The 13,306-nt window shown below is 36.9% G+C and overlaps 1 pseudogene; it reads right to left on the bottom strand.

Moving 5' to 3' along the window:
• Window positions 1-12,456: 12,456 nt before the first annotated feature.
• On the bottom strand, window positions 12,457-12,763 carry LOC103076171 (non-histone chromosomal protein HMG-14 pseudogene; annotated as a pseudogene).
• Window positions 12,764-13,306: the final 543 nt, after the last annotated feature.

Genomic DNA, 13,306 nt, shown 5'->3' on the forward strand with positions numbered 1-13,306 from the left:
GGACTTTAACACTTCATTTACACCAATAGACAGATCATCCAAAATGAAAATAGGGTAAGGAAACAGAAGCTTTAAATGACACAATAGACCAGATGGATTTAATTGATATTTATAAGACATTCCATTCAAAAACAGCAGATTACACTTTCTCCTCAAGTGCACATGGAACATTCTCCAGGATAGATCACATCTTGGGCCACAAATCCAGCCTCAGTAAATTTAAGAAAATTGAAATCTTATCAAGCATCTTTTCTGACCACAATGCTATGAGATTAGAAATGAATTACAGGGAAAAACCCGTAAAAAATACAAACACATGTAGGCTAAACAATACGTTACTAAATAACCAAAAGATCACTTCAAAGAAATCAAAGAGGAAATCAAAAAATACTTAGAGACAAATGACAATGAAAACATGACCATCCAAAACCTATGGGATACAGGAAAAACAGTTCTAAGAGGGAAGTTTATAGCTATACAAGCCTACCTCAAGAAACAAGAAAAATCTCAAGTAAACAATCTAAACTTATACCTAAAGGAACTAGAGAAAGAAGAACAAACAAAACACGAAGTTAGCAGAAGGAAAGAAATCATAAAGATTAGAGCAGAAATAAATGAAATAGAAACAAAGAAAACAATAGCAAAGATCAATAAAACTAAAAGTTGGTTCTTTGAGAAGATAAACGAAATTGATAAACCGTTAGCCAGACTCATCAAGTAAAAGAGGAAGAGGACTCAAACCAATAAAATACAAATGAAAAAGAAGTTACAACAGACACCAAAGAAATACAAGCATCCTAAGAGACTACTACAAGCAACTCTATGACAATAAAATGGACAAATTCTTAGAAAGGTATAACCTTCCATGACTGAACCAGGAAGAAACAGAAAATATGAACAGACCAATCACAAGTAATGAAATTGAAACTGTGATTAAAAATCTTCCAACAAACAAAAGCCCAGGATCAGTTGGCTTCACAGGTGAATTCTATCAAACATTTAGAGAAGACATAACACCCATCCTTCTCAAACTCTTCCAAAAAACTGCAGAGGAGGGAACACTCCCAAACTCATTCTATGAGGCCACCATCACCCTGATTCCAAAACAAGACAAAGATACTACAAAAACAGAAAATTACAGAACAATATCAGTGATTAGTATAGATGCAAAACTCCTCAACAAAATACTAGCAAGCAGAATCCAGCAACACATTAAAAGGATCATACACCAAGATCAAGTGGAATTTAACTCAGGGGTGCAAGGATTCTTCAATATACACAAATCAATCAATGTGATACACCCTATTAACAAATTGAAGAATAAAAACCATATGATAATCTCAATAGGTGCAAAAAAAGCTCTTGGCAAAATTCAACACCCATTTATGATAAAAACTCTCCAGAAAGTGGGCAGAGTCCCAAATATACAAATGGGACCTAATGAAACTTCAAAGCTTTTGCACAGCACAGGAAACCATAAACAAGACAAAAAGACAACCCTCAGAATTGGAGAAAATATTTGCAAATGAGTCAACAGACAAAGGATTAATCTCCAAAATATATAAACAGCTCATGCAGCTCAATATTAAAGAAACTAACAACCCAACCCAAAAATTGGCAGAAGACCTAAATAGACATTTCTCCAAAGAAGACATACAGATGGCCAAGAAGCACATGAAAAGCTGCTCAACATCACTAATTATTAGAGAAATTCAAATCAAAAGTACAATGAGGTATCACCTCACACCAGTTAGAATGGGCATCATCAGAAAATCTACAAACAACAAATGCTGGAGAGGGTGCAGAGAAAAGGGAAGCCTCTTGCACTGTTGGTGGGAATGTAAATTGATACACTCACTATAAAGAACAGTATGGAGGTTCTTAAAAAACTATAACTAGAATTACCATATGATCCAGCAATCCCACTACTGGGCATATACCCAGAGAAAACCATAATTCAAAAAGAGACATGCACCCCAATGTTCACTGCAGTTCTATTTACAATACCCAGGTCATGGAAGCAACCTAAATGCCCATCGACAGATGAATGGATAAATAAGTTGTGGTACATATATACAATGGAATATTACTTAGCCATAAAAAGGAACAAAATTGAGTCATTTGTTGAGAAGTGGTTGGATCTAGAGACTGTCATACAGAGTGAAGTAAGTCAGAAAGAGAAAAACAAATATCGTATATTAATGCATGTATGTGGAACCTAGAAAAATGGTACAGATGAACCAGTTTGCAGGACAGAAGTTGAGACAGAGATGTAGAGAACAAAGGTATGGACAACAAGGGGGGAAACCACGGTGGGTTAGGGATGGTGATGTGCTGAATTGGGCGATTGGGATTGACAGGTATACACTGATGTGTATAAAATTGATGACTAATAAGAACCTGCTGTATAAAAAAACAAACAAACAAATGAAAAACACTTTCTTTTCTTTAGTTTCTTTCTTTCTTTCTTTCTTTCTTTCTTTCTTTCTTTCTTTCTTTCTTTTTCTTTCTTTCTGTTTTTTCTCACTTTGCTTCTGAGCCGTGTGGCTAACAGGGCTTAGGTGCGCCAGCAGGGTATGAGGCATGTTTCTCTGAGGTGGGAGAGCTGAGTTCAGCACATTGGCCCACCAGAAACCTCCCAGCTACATGTATATCAAATGGCAAAAGCACTCCCAGAGACCTCCAATTCAACACTAAGACCTAGCTCCACTGAACAACCAGCAAGCTACAGTACTGGACACCATATGCCAAACAACTAGCAATACAGGAACATAATCCCACCCATTAGCAGAGAGGCTGCCTAAAATAATAATAAGTTCACAAACACTCCAAAACACACCACCAGACGTGGTCCTGCCCAAGAGAAAGGCAAGATCCAGCTTCATCCACAAGAACACAGACACCAGTCCCATCCACCAGGAAGCCTACACAACCCACTTAACTACCTTAACCCACTGAGAGCAGACACCAAAGAAAACAGGAAGAATGCCCCGGCAGCCTGCCAAAAGGAGACCCCACATACATTAAGTTAAGCAAAATAAGAAGACAGAGAAATACACAGCAGATGAAGGAGCAAGGTAAAATCCCACCAGACCAAAAAAAAACAAAAAAAAATGAAGAGGAAATAGGCAGTCTCCCTGAAAATGAATTCAGAGTAATTATAGTAAAGGTGATCCAACATGTTGGAAATAGAATGGAGAAAATAAAAGAAATGTTCAACAAGGACCTAGAGGAACTAAAGAGCAAACAGAAAATGATGAACAGCACATAACTGAAATTAAAAATATTCTAGAAGGAATCAATAGCAGAATAACCAAGGCAGAAGAATGCATAAGTGACCTGGAAGATAAAATAGTGCAAATAACTATCAGAGTGTAATAAAGAAAAAAGAATAAAAAGAATTGAGGACAATCTCAGAGTCTTCTGGGACAACATTGAATACACCAACATTGAAATTATAGGGGTCCCAGAGAAGAAGAGAAAAGAAAAAGGGATGGAGAAAATATTTGAAAAGATTATACTTGAAAACTTCCCTAATATGGGAAAGGAAATAGGAAAGCAAGTCCAGAAAGTACAGAAAGTCCCATACAGGATAAATCCAAGGAGAAACATGCCAAGATACATATTAATCAAACTATCAAAAATTAACTACAAAGAAAAACTATTAAAAGCAGCAAGGGAAAAGCAACAAATAATGTACAAGGGAATCCCCTTAAGGTTAGTAGCTGATCTTTCAGCAGAAACTCTGCAAGCCAGAAGGGAGTGGAAGGACATATTTAAAGTAATGAAAGTGAAAAACCTACAACCAAGGTTACTCTACTCAGCAAGGATCTCATTCAGATTTGACAGAGAAATTAAAACATTTACAGAAAAGCAAAAGCTAAGAGAATTCAGCACCACCAAACCAGCTGTACAACAAATGATAAAGGAACTTCTCTAGGTGGGAAACAGAAGAAAAAGAAAAGATCTACAATAACAAACCCAAAACAATTAAGAAAATGAGAATAGGAACATACATATCGATAACTACCTTAAATATAAATGGATTAAATGCTCAAACCAAATATATAGGTTGACTGAATGGATACAAAAACAAGACCTGTATATATGCTGTCTACAAGAAACCCATGTCAGACCTAGGGACACATACAGACTGAAAGGTAGGGGATGGAAAAAGATATTCCATGCAAATAGAAATCAAAAGAAAGCTGGAGTAGCAATTCTCATATCAGACAAAATAGACTTTAAAATAAAGACTATTAAGGAGACAAAGAAGGACACTTCATAATGATAAAGGGATCAATCCAAGAAGATATAACAATTGTAAATATTTATGCACCCAAAACAGGAGCACCTCAATACATAAGGCAAATACTAACAGCCATAAAAAGGGAAATCGACAGTAACACATTCATAATAGGGGCCTTTAACAGCCCACTTTCACCAATGGACAGATCATCCAAAATGAAAATAAATAAGGAAACAAGCTTTAAATGATACATTAAACAAGATAGACTTAATTGATATTTACAGGACATTCCATCCCAAAACACCAGATTACACTTCTCAAGTGTGCATGGAACATTCTCCAGGATAGATCCAATCTTGGGTCACAAATCAAGCCTTGGTAAATTTAAGAAAATTGAAATTGTGTTATGCATCTCCTCCTATCACAACGCTCTGAGATTAGAAATAAATTACAGGAAAAAAATGTAAACAACACAGACACATGGACGCTAAACACTACACTAATAGATAAGCAAGAGATCACAGAGAAATCAAAGAGGCAATTTAAAAATACCAAGAGACAAATGACCATGAAAACACGATGATCCAAAACCTATGGGATGCAGCAAAAGCAGTCCTAAGAGGAAAGTTTATAGCACTAAAATCCTACTTCAAGAAACAAGGAACATCTCAAATAAGCAACCTAACTTTACGCCTAAAGCAAATAGACAAAGGAGAACAAAAAACCCACAAAGTTAGCAGAAGGATAGAAATCAGAAACATCAGGTCAGAAATAAATGAAAAAGAAATGAAGGAAATGATAGCAAAAATCAATAAAACTAAAAGATGGTTCTTTGAGAAGATAAAAAAATTGACAAACCATTTGCCAGACTCATCCAGAAACAAAGGGAGAAGACTCAAATCAATAGAATTAGAAATGAAAAAGGAGAAGTAACAACTGACACTGCAGAAATACAAAAGATCATGAGAGATTACTGCAAGCAACTATATGCCAATAAAATGGACAATATGGAAGAAATGGACAAATTCTTAGAAAAGCACAAACTTCTGAGTTTGAACAAGGAAGAAATACAAAATATAAACAGACGAACCACAAGCACTGAAATTGAAACTGTGATTAAAAATCTTCCAACAAACAAAAGCCCAGGACCCAGATGGCTTCCCAGGCGAATTCTATCAAACATTTAGAGAAGAGCTAACACCTATCCTTCTCAAACTCTTCCAAAATATAGCAGAGGGAGGAACACTCCCAAACTCATTCTATGAGGCCACCATCACTCCTATACCAAAACCACACAAAGATGTCACAAAAAAAGAAAACTAGAAGCCAATATCACTGATAAACATAGATGTAAAAATCCTTAATAAAACACTAGCAAACAGAATCCAACTGCACATTAAAAGGATCATACACCATGATCAAGTGGGGTTTATCCCCAAAATGCAAGGATTCTTCAATATATACAAATCAATCAATGTTATAAACCATATTAACAAATCGAAGGGAAAAAACATATGATCATCTCAATAGGTGCAGAAAAAGCTTTTGACAAAATTCAACATCCATTTATGATAAAAACCCACCAGAAAGTAGGCATAGAGGGAACTTACTTCAACATAATAAAGGCCATATATGAAAACCCACAACCAACATCCTTCTCAATGGTGAAAAACTGAAACCATTTCCACTAAGATAAGGAACAAGACAAGGTTGCCCACTCTCACTACTATTATTCAGCATAGTTTTGGGAGTTTTAGCCACAGCAATCAGAGAAGAAAAAGAAGTAAAAGGAATCCAGATCAGAAAAGACGAAGTAAAACTGTCACTGCTTGCAGATGATATGATACTATACATAGAGAATCCTAAAGATGCTACCAGGAAACTACTAGAGCTAATCAATGAATTTGGTAAAGTAGCAGGATGCAAAATTAATGCACAGAAGTCTCTTGCATTCCTATACACTAATGATGAAAAATCTGAAAGTGAAATCAAGAAAACACTCCCATTTACCACTGCAACAAAATGAATAAAATACCTAGCAATAAACCTACCTAAGGAGACAAATGACCTGTATGCAGAAAACTATAAGACACTGATGAAACGTATTAAACATGATACAAACAGATGGAGAGATATGCCATGTTCTTGGATTGGAAGAATCAACATTGTGAAAATGACTATACTACCCAAAGCAATCTACAGATTCAGTGCAATTCCTATCAAACCACCAATGGCATTTTCATAGAACTAGTGCAAAATATTTCACAATTTGTATGTAAACACAAAAGACCCCAAATAGCCAAAGCAATCTTGAGACAGAAAAACAGAGCAGGAGGAATCCAGCTCCTGGACTTCAGACTATACTACAAAGCTACAGTCATCAAGACACTATGGTACTGGCACAAAAACAGAAATATAGATCATTGGAACAGGATAGAAAGCCCAGAGATAAACCCATGCACATACGATCACCTTGTCTTTGATAAAGGAAGTAAGAATATACAATGTAGAAAAGACAGCTTCTTCAATAAGTGGTGCTTGGAAAACTGGACAGCTACATGTAAAAGAATGAAATTAGAACACTCCCTGACACAATACACAAAAATAAACTCAAAATGGATTAAAGACTTAAATGTAAGGCCAGACACTATAGAACTCTTAGAGGAAAGCATAGGCAGAACACTCCATGACATAAATCATAGAAAGATCCTATTTGAATCACCTCCTAGGGAAATAGAAACAAAAATAAACAAATGGAACCTAATGAAACTTAAGGTTTTGGCATAACAAAGGAAACCATACACCAGATGAAAAGACAACCCTCAGAAAGGCAGAAAATATTTGCGAATGAAGCAACTGACAAAGTATTAATCTCCAAAATTTATAAGCAGTTCATGCAGCTCGATATCAAGAAAAACAAATAATGCAATCCAAAAATGGGCAGAAGACCTAAATAGACTTTTCTCCAAAGAAGATATACAGATTGCCAACAAACACATGAAACGATGCTCAACATCACTAATCATTACAGAAATTCTAACCAAAACTACAATGAGGTATCACCTCACACAGGTCAGAATGGCCATCTTAAAAAATTCTACAGACAATAAATGCTGGAGAGGGTGTGGAGAAAAGGGAACCCTCTTGCATTGTTGGTGGGAATGTAAATTGACACAGCCACTATGGAGAACAGTATGGAGGTTCCTTAAAAAACTTAAACTAGAACTACCATATGACCCAGATCCCACTACTGTGCATATACCCTAAGAAAACCATAATTCAAAAGGAGTCATGTATCACAATGTTCATTGCAGCTTTATTTACAATAGCTAGAACATGGAAGCAATCTACGTGTCCATCAACAGATTAATGGATAAAGAAGATTTGGCACATATATAGAGTGGAATATTAGCCATAAAAAGAAACAAAATTGAGTTGTTTGTAGTGAGGTGGATGGACGTAGAGACTGTCATACAGAGTGAAGTAAGAAAGAGAAAAACAAATACCATATGCTAACACATATATATGGAATCTAAAAAAAAAAAAAAAAAGGTTCTGAAGAACCTTGGGACAAGACAGGAATTAAGACCCAGATGTAGAGAATGGACTTGAGGACATGGGGAGGGGGAAGGGTAAGCTGGGACAAAGTGAGAGAGTGACATGGACATATATACACTACCAAATGTAACATAGATAGCTAGTGGGAAGAAGCCACATAGCCCAGGGAGATCAGCTCAGTGCTTTGTGTCCACCTAGAGGGGTGGGATAGGGATGGTGGGAGGGAGATGCAAGAGGGAGGAGATATGGGGATTTATGTATGTGTATAGCTGATTCAGTTTGGTATACAGCAGAAACTAACACACCATTGTAAATCAATTATACTCCACTAAAGATGTTAAAAACAATATTTATAAAAAAAAACCCTATGAATGTTAAGAAAAAGAGTTAATTATAGCCCATACTACTGTTACCAATGTGTTTTCCTAGAATATACATTGTAACAGGGCAAATTCTAATATTTTTGCTTTCCCACCCTAAGTAAATGTAGGACACTCTATGTTCATTCTTGAGTATTGCTTCCACAGAAAGGGAGAAATTAGAAATCACTTTGCCAAGGTCATTGTTTTTTTAGGTAGCAAAGCAGCCAAGAGTGGGAACAACTGCCCCCTACTCTCCAAATCTGTCTCCTTTAGACAACTTCTCTGAGAAATAAACCAAGGCCCTTTGTCTCACATCTGTCATACCTTTTAACTAAGGTTTTCAAAATAATATTTTCAATGCCCTTGATGGTGTGATCTTCTCTCTCATATGCCAAGCACATCTATTGAATACAAAGGGACCTGACTGCTTTCCCAAAGTTGACTCAGCAAGAGCACTTGGAACTCAGTTAAGGCCCCAGGAGGGCAAGTGTTGGGAGTTCATGCTTTGCCCTTGGGAAGAAATCTCCTCCAGCCTACATTATTAGAAAATAATTCCTAACTGTTTTTTTTACTGTATTTGTAAAAGGGCCTCAGGAACCCAATCTTCCTGCATCTTGAGAAAAGAGGTTGGAATGAAATCAACGCTAATGTTACAAATAAAGTAATTATTCAATAGAAGAAAAATTGGAAGTTTGAATAATGAACATTACAGCCATTGCCTGTTCCTAAAAGCATGTTCATACAGGGCAGATACTGGTTACAGCATGTTGTATTTATGTAATCCAACAGGAATAAGTTAATTTATTGACAGAGGGAAGAGAATGGATCTCAGAAAACAAGAGCCAGTGACATGTTACAACTTTTCTTTCTTTCTCTTGGTTTAACATATTTGTAAGCTGCCATTCGTTATAATAATTGACAAAACTGTGCAGACGTTTTGCTTTCTGGAAATTTGGATGTCATATGTCATGCCTAAGATCCATCAGTAATGAGTTAAATTGGGCTATTTGACTTGTGGAGGTACTTCTGTTCTTAGCCTAATGATTTGTTTATTTAACCATTTTTGTTAGAGAAAGCCCAGAAAAAAGGAGATTTGATTTTAAAAATTAATCTTGAGAATAAATGTGTAAATACAAATACAGTGTTTTGTGGCCAATTCAGTTCTCAATCAATACCATTTTGAAATGCTAACTGTAATGAAGACAATGGACACTAATTAAATAAGCAAGTTACACATCATCATGAAAAGGCCAACTTAACTGACCCAGCTTATTAATTTTCTGATGGTTATATTTAGAATAATAGCAACAAAATAAGTCTTTTGCATCCATTGAACCTCTGCGCAGGCTTTCAGTACTAGATGTTATAAAATAGACAAATCTTCTAAACATGCCAGTCAATCGGAGGTATATTTACAAGATGATTAACTCTCAGGTCTTTATAAGGTCTTTGGAAGCCTACAGAAATTAGCTTTTCCCTATGTTTTCTTACAAGACATTGTTTAAAATAATCTCACTCACTAATAATTAATATTTCTTGACCCTTCTATGTCTAAAGTTAGATAGCCCAGGGTTCAAGTGCAAATTCCCCCACTTATTAGCTGTGTGATTCTGATATCTTTTATACCTCTGTAAGCTTGGCACAAATAAGTATTAATATCTATTAGCTTCTATTATTATATTATTATTATTACTATAACAGCCATCAGTGCTGACTGTTCAATGGTGGTTTCATCACTCCTTGCTCTACTCTGATCCCTCATCTGACCATGCATGTGCATTCAACCTTACTTTAGTTTGTGCAGTTACTCAGTGCTTATGCTTGGGTCAGAATGTGCCTGGCCACTCTCCACTTCAATCTTGTCACTTGGTGGATGGAAGATTGCAGAGGGTAAAAAGGATCATAGTTATTTTGTGAGCCCATTATACAGCAGACATCTCAATAACCATGTAACAAATGTTATCTTACCATCATTTTACTGTTATAGAACAGTTAAGTAGGTGTTATTACCTCCATTTTTAAAATGAAGAAATTGAAATTTTAAAATGGCAACGTAACTTGCCCCAAGTCACAAAGGAACAATTGGTAGGATTCTGACTCAAGTCAAAGTCTCCACATCATGAAAAACTTATTTTATTATGTCAGACTGCTTTCAGATGTTAGGAGCTCAGTCCATTAACTAACTCAGTGCCTAAGATAACACTAAATGCTTAGTAAATAATATTTCTGATGGCTGTTATAGTAAAAATAATGATATAATAATAGAAGCTAATAGATATTAATACTTATTTGTGCCAAGCTTACAGAGGTAAAAAAGATATCAGAATCACACAGCTAATAAATGGGAGAATTTGCACTTGAACCCTGGGCTATCTAACTCTGAAAACCGTATCTTAAATTTCTATGTCATAGTACTCCCCTAAAGCCTTAGCAGTATAAATTAACATCCTCAGAAGGAAGGCTGATGGGAAGGCCAACATGCTTTACAAATAAGCTTTATTTTTCTAAGGTCCTTGAGGATCTGTATATTTCATAATTGGAACTACATCTGCACACCCTGTGACTGGTCTTCAGTGAGTGTAAAGGCTGCTAGTCCTGTTCATATCCTGCTGTTGTTCGTTCATGATTACACATCCCATTTAGGTTGATTTCTCAACACTCAGCATCCTGTGGATGCTCTATCAGAACTACCAACTGACGTACAAATACAGAAATTTCTATTGGTTTTGTGATTTTCTTTATTCACAGACATATTTTGGTCACATTTTAGTCACTTACTCCTTAGCCTCTGCTTGCATAATTACTCCTCCTTATATATAGGACCTTGCAATTTTTATTTTCTGCTACATATCTTTATTTATTTATTTTTCTTTCATAATTGAGACTTTATTGGTTGTTTTGAGAATCAGTACTCAGACATTTCAATTTGTACACAATTCTTTTTTTTTAAGTTAATTAATTAAATAATTTACTTTTGGCTGCACTGGGTCTTCGTTGCTGTGCACGGGATTTCTCTAGTTGCAGCGAGCGGGGGTTACTCTTCGTTGCGGTGTCCGGGCTTCTCATTGTGGTGGCTTCTCTTTGTTGCAGAGCACGGTCTCTAGGCAAGTGGACTTCAGTAGTTGCAGCATGTGGCTCCGTAGTTGTGGTGCACAAGCTTAGTTGCTCTGGGGCATGTGGGATCTTCCCGGACCAGGGCTCGAACCCGTGTCCCTGCATTGGCAGGCGGATTCTTAACCACTGTGCCACCAGGGAAGTCCCTGTACACAATTCTTAACATATGTACCAAAAATCTAAAAAATCATGTATTTATAGTTCTTTTCTGAAAAGTTATTGCAGTGACTTTCCAGCTTAAAATTTGGAGGCAAATTTTCCTTAACAGGATAGCAAGTACCAATATCTTCAAATATTGATATGCTGTTCTGTCATAAGTCCCACTAACTCACAATTTAATATCATATACTGTACATACTCAAATTGTCAATCATTCACAGTACATTAACAAAGTTACTAGAACTGTACTACCACGACCAATGATGTTACAGAACACAAAAAATTCTGACCAGGAGAGCCAAGATCAAGGAGTGAGTGGTTTGCTTTAGGAAAAATTCTACCGAAAACAATATGGGAAGAGAAGTAATTTAAAGTTCTGGGTGGGAGGGAGGGATGAATTGGGAGATTGGGATTGACATATATACACTATTGATACTATGCATAAAATAGATAGCTAATGAGAACCTACCGCACAGCACAGGGAACTCTACCCAGTGCTTCGTGGTGACCTAAATTAGAAGGAAATAAAAAAAGAGGGGATGCATGAATATGTACAGCTGATTCACCTTGCCACACAGTATAAACCAACACAACACTGTAAAGCAACCACACTCCAACAAAAATTTTAAAAAAAAGTGTTCAAGACATTAAATGCACAACTAACTCCAAATGCCATTTAGTATGCTTTGTATTATAGGATGTAATAGCTACCCCCAGCTGTGGGGGTAAGCTGACACCGAAGACAATCAAAGCCTGCCATATTCAATATCCCACTATTTTCTGGTTGTACCAAAAAATAAACAACCAGCAAATGATTTCACCTTTAAAAAAAAAAATTACCCTTAAAAAAATTTTTAAGGGTAAAAAATTGGGGATGAGGGGGTATTCCCTCCTTTTTAAAAATGTTTCTAGAGCTACTAAAAAACTGGCATTTACAAAACAGTTGATAAAAATATTCCTCTGGATTGTGCAAGAAGAGAGACAGGCACCACTGATAGGACCAGGTGTGTGATATTAATCAGACTTGGCTTCTTTCTTTCCTGCTTCATCAGAAGCTGGGCTCTCCTCGTTTTTAGTTTCTCCATTTTCTGCAGGTACATCTTCTTTAGTCTCTTGGTTAGCCTCTTCAGCCTGTTTTCCCTTTGCTCCCCTTTTCCCTTTTGTTTGCACTTTTGTCTGAAGATTTATTCTTTCCTGCCGCCTTTTGGGGCTTCGTTTCCACTTTTGCAGGAGGCGGTTTCGCTGACAACCTCGCCGATGTCCTCTTGGGCTCCTCCTCCGCCGCCCCCTCGACGGAGCTGAGCTTCCTCTCGGGCACCATGGCGGCGGTGAAGCTGCCACTTCCCGCAGCCCTCCTGCATATCGCGGCTGCCGGGCGACTCGGCGGAAAATGCTGGCACGGACAAGAGTTGCTGCGGCCAAGGGGGTGGCCCGGCCCACCCGACCTGACAAAACCCGCCGGCCCAGACCTTGCACTTTCCTTCTTCTCTCTGGTCATCTTTTATGTTGGTCAGATCATCGTGGTCACACACAAGCGGTCACAGGTGTTATGACCTTTAGCATCAGAAGAGTCATTCAGGGGCAGTAAAAGTTAAAAATCACTTGCCACTTTCAGTAAAGGAAGAAAAATGTAGCTTAAAAAGACGTTTATGAAGTAAGCTAAGCTTTTAAAAATTTCTGTATGGTTCGGACTGGGACGGTGTAAATATACAGTACATCCATGGGCAATTATAAATTAAACCTGAGCTGTGAAATCTGACCTCTTTACCTACCTGATCATGAACAAACGTGAGAAAGAAAAACACTTAGATTTGAATTTCTTTTTTGATTCTTCTACATCTCACAGTTTGGCAGAATTGCTAAT

Source organism: Lipotes vexillifer, unplaced genomic scaffold (genome assembly GCF_000442215.2).
Source record: "Lipotes vexillifer unplaced genomic scaffold, Lipotes_vexillifer_v1.1 scaffold1023, whole genome shotgun sequence".
NCBI lineage: Eukaryota > Metazoa > Chordata > Mammalia > Artiodactyla > Lipotidae > Lipotes > Lipotes vexillifer.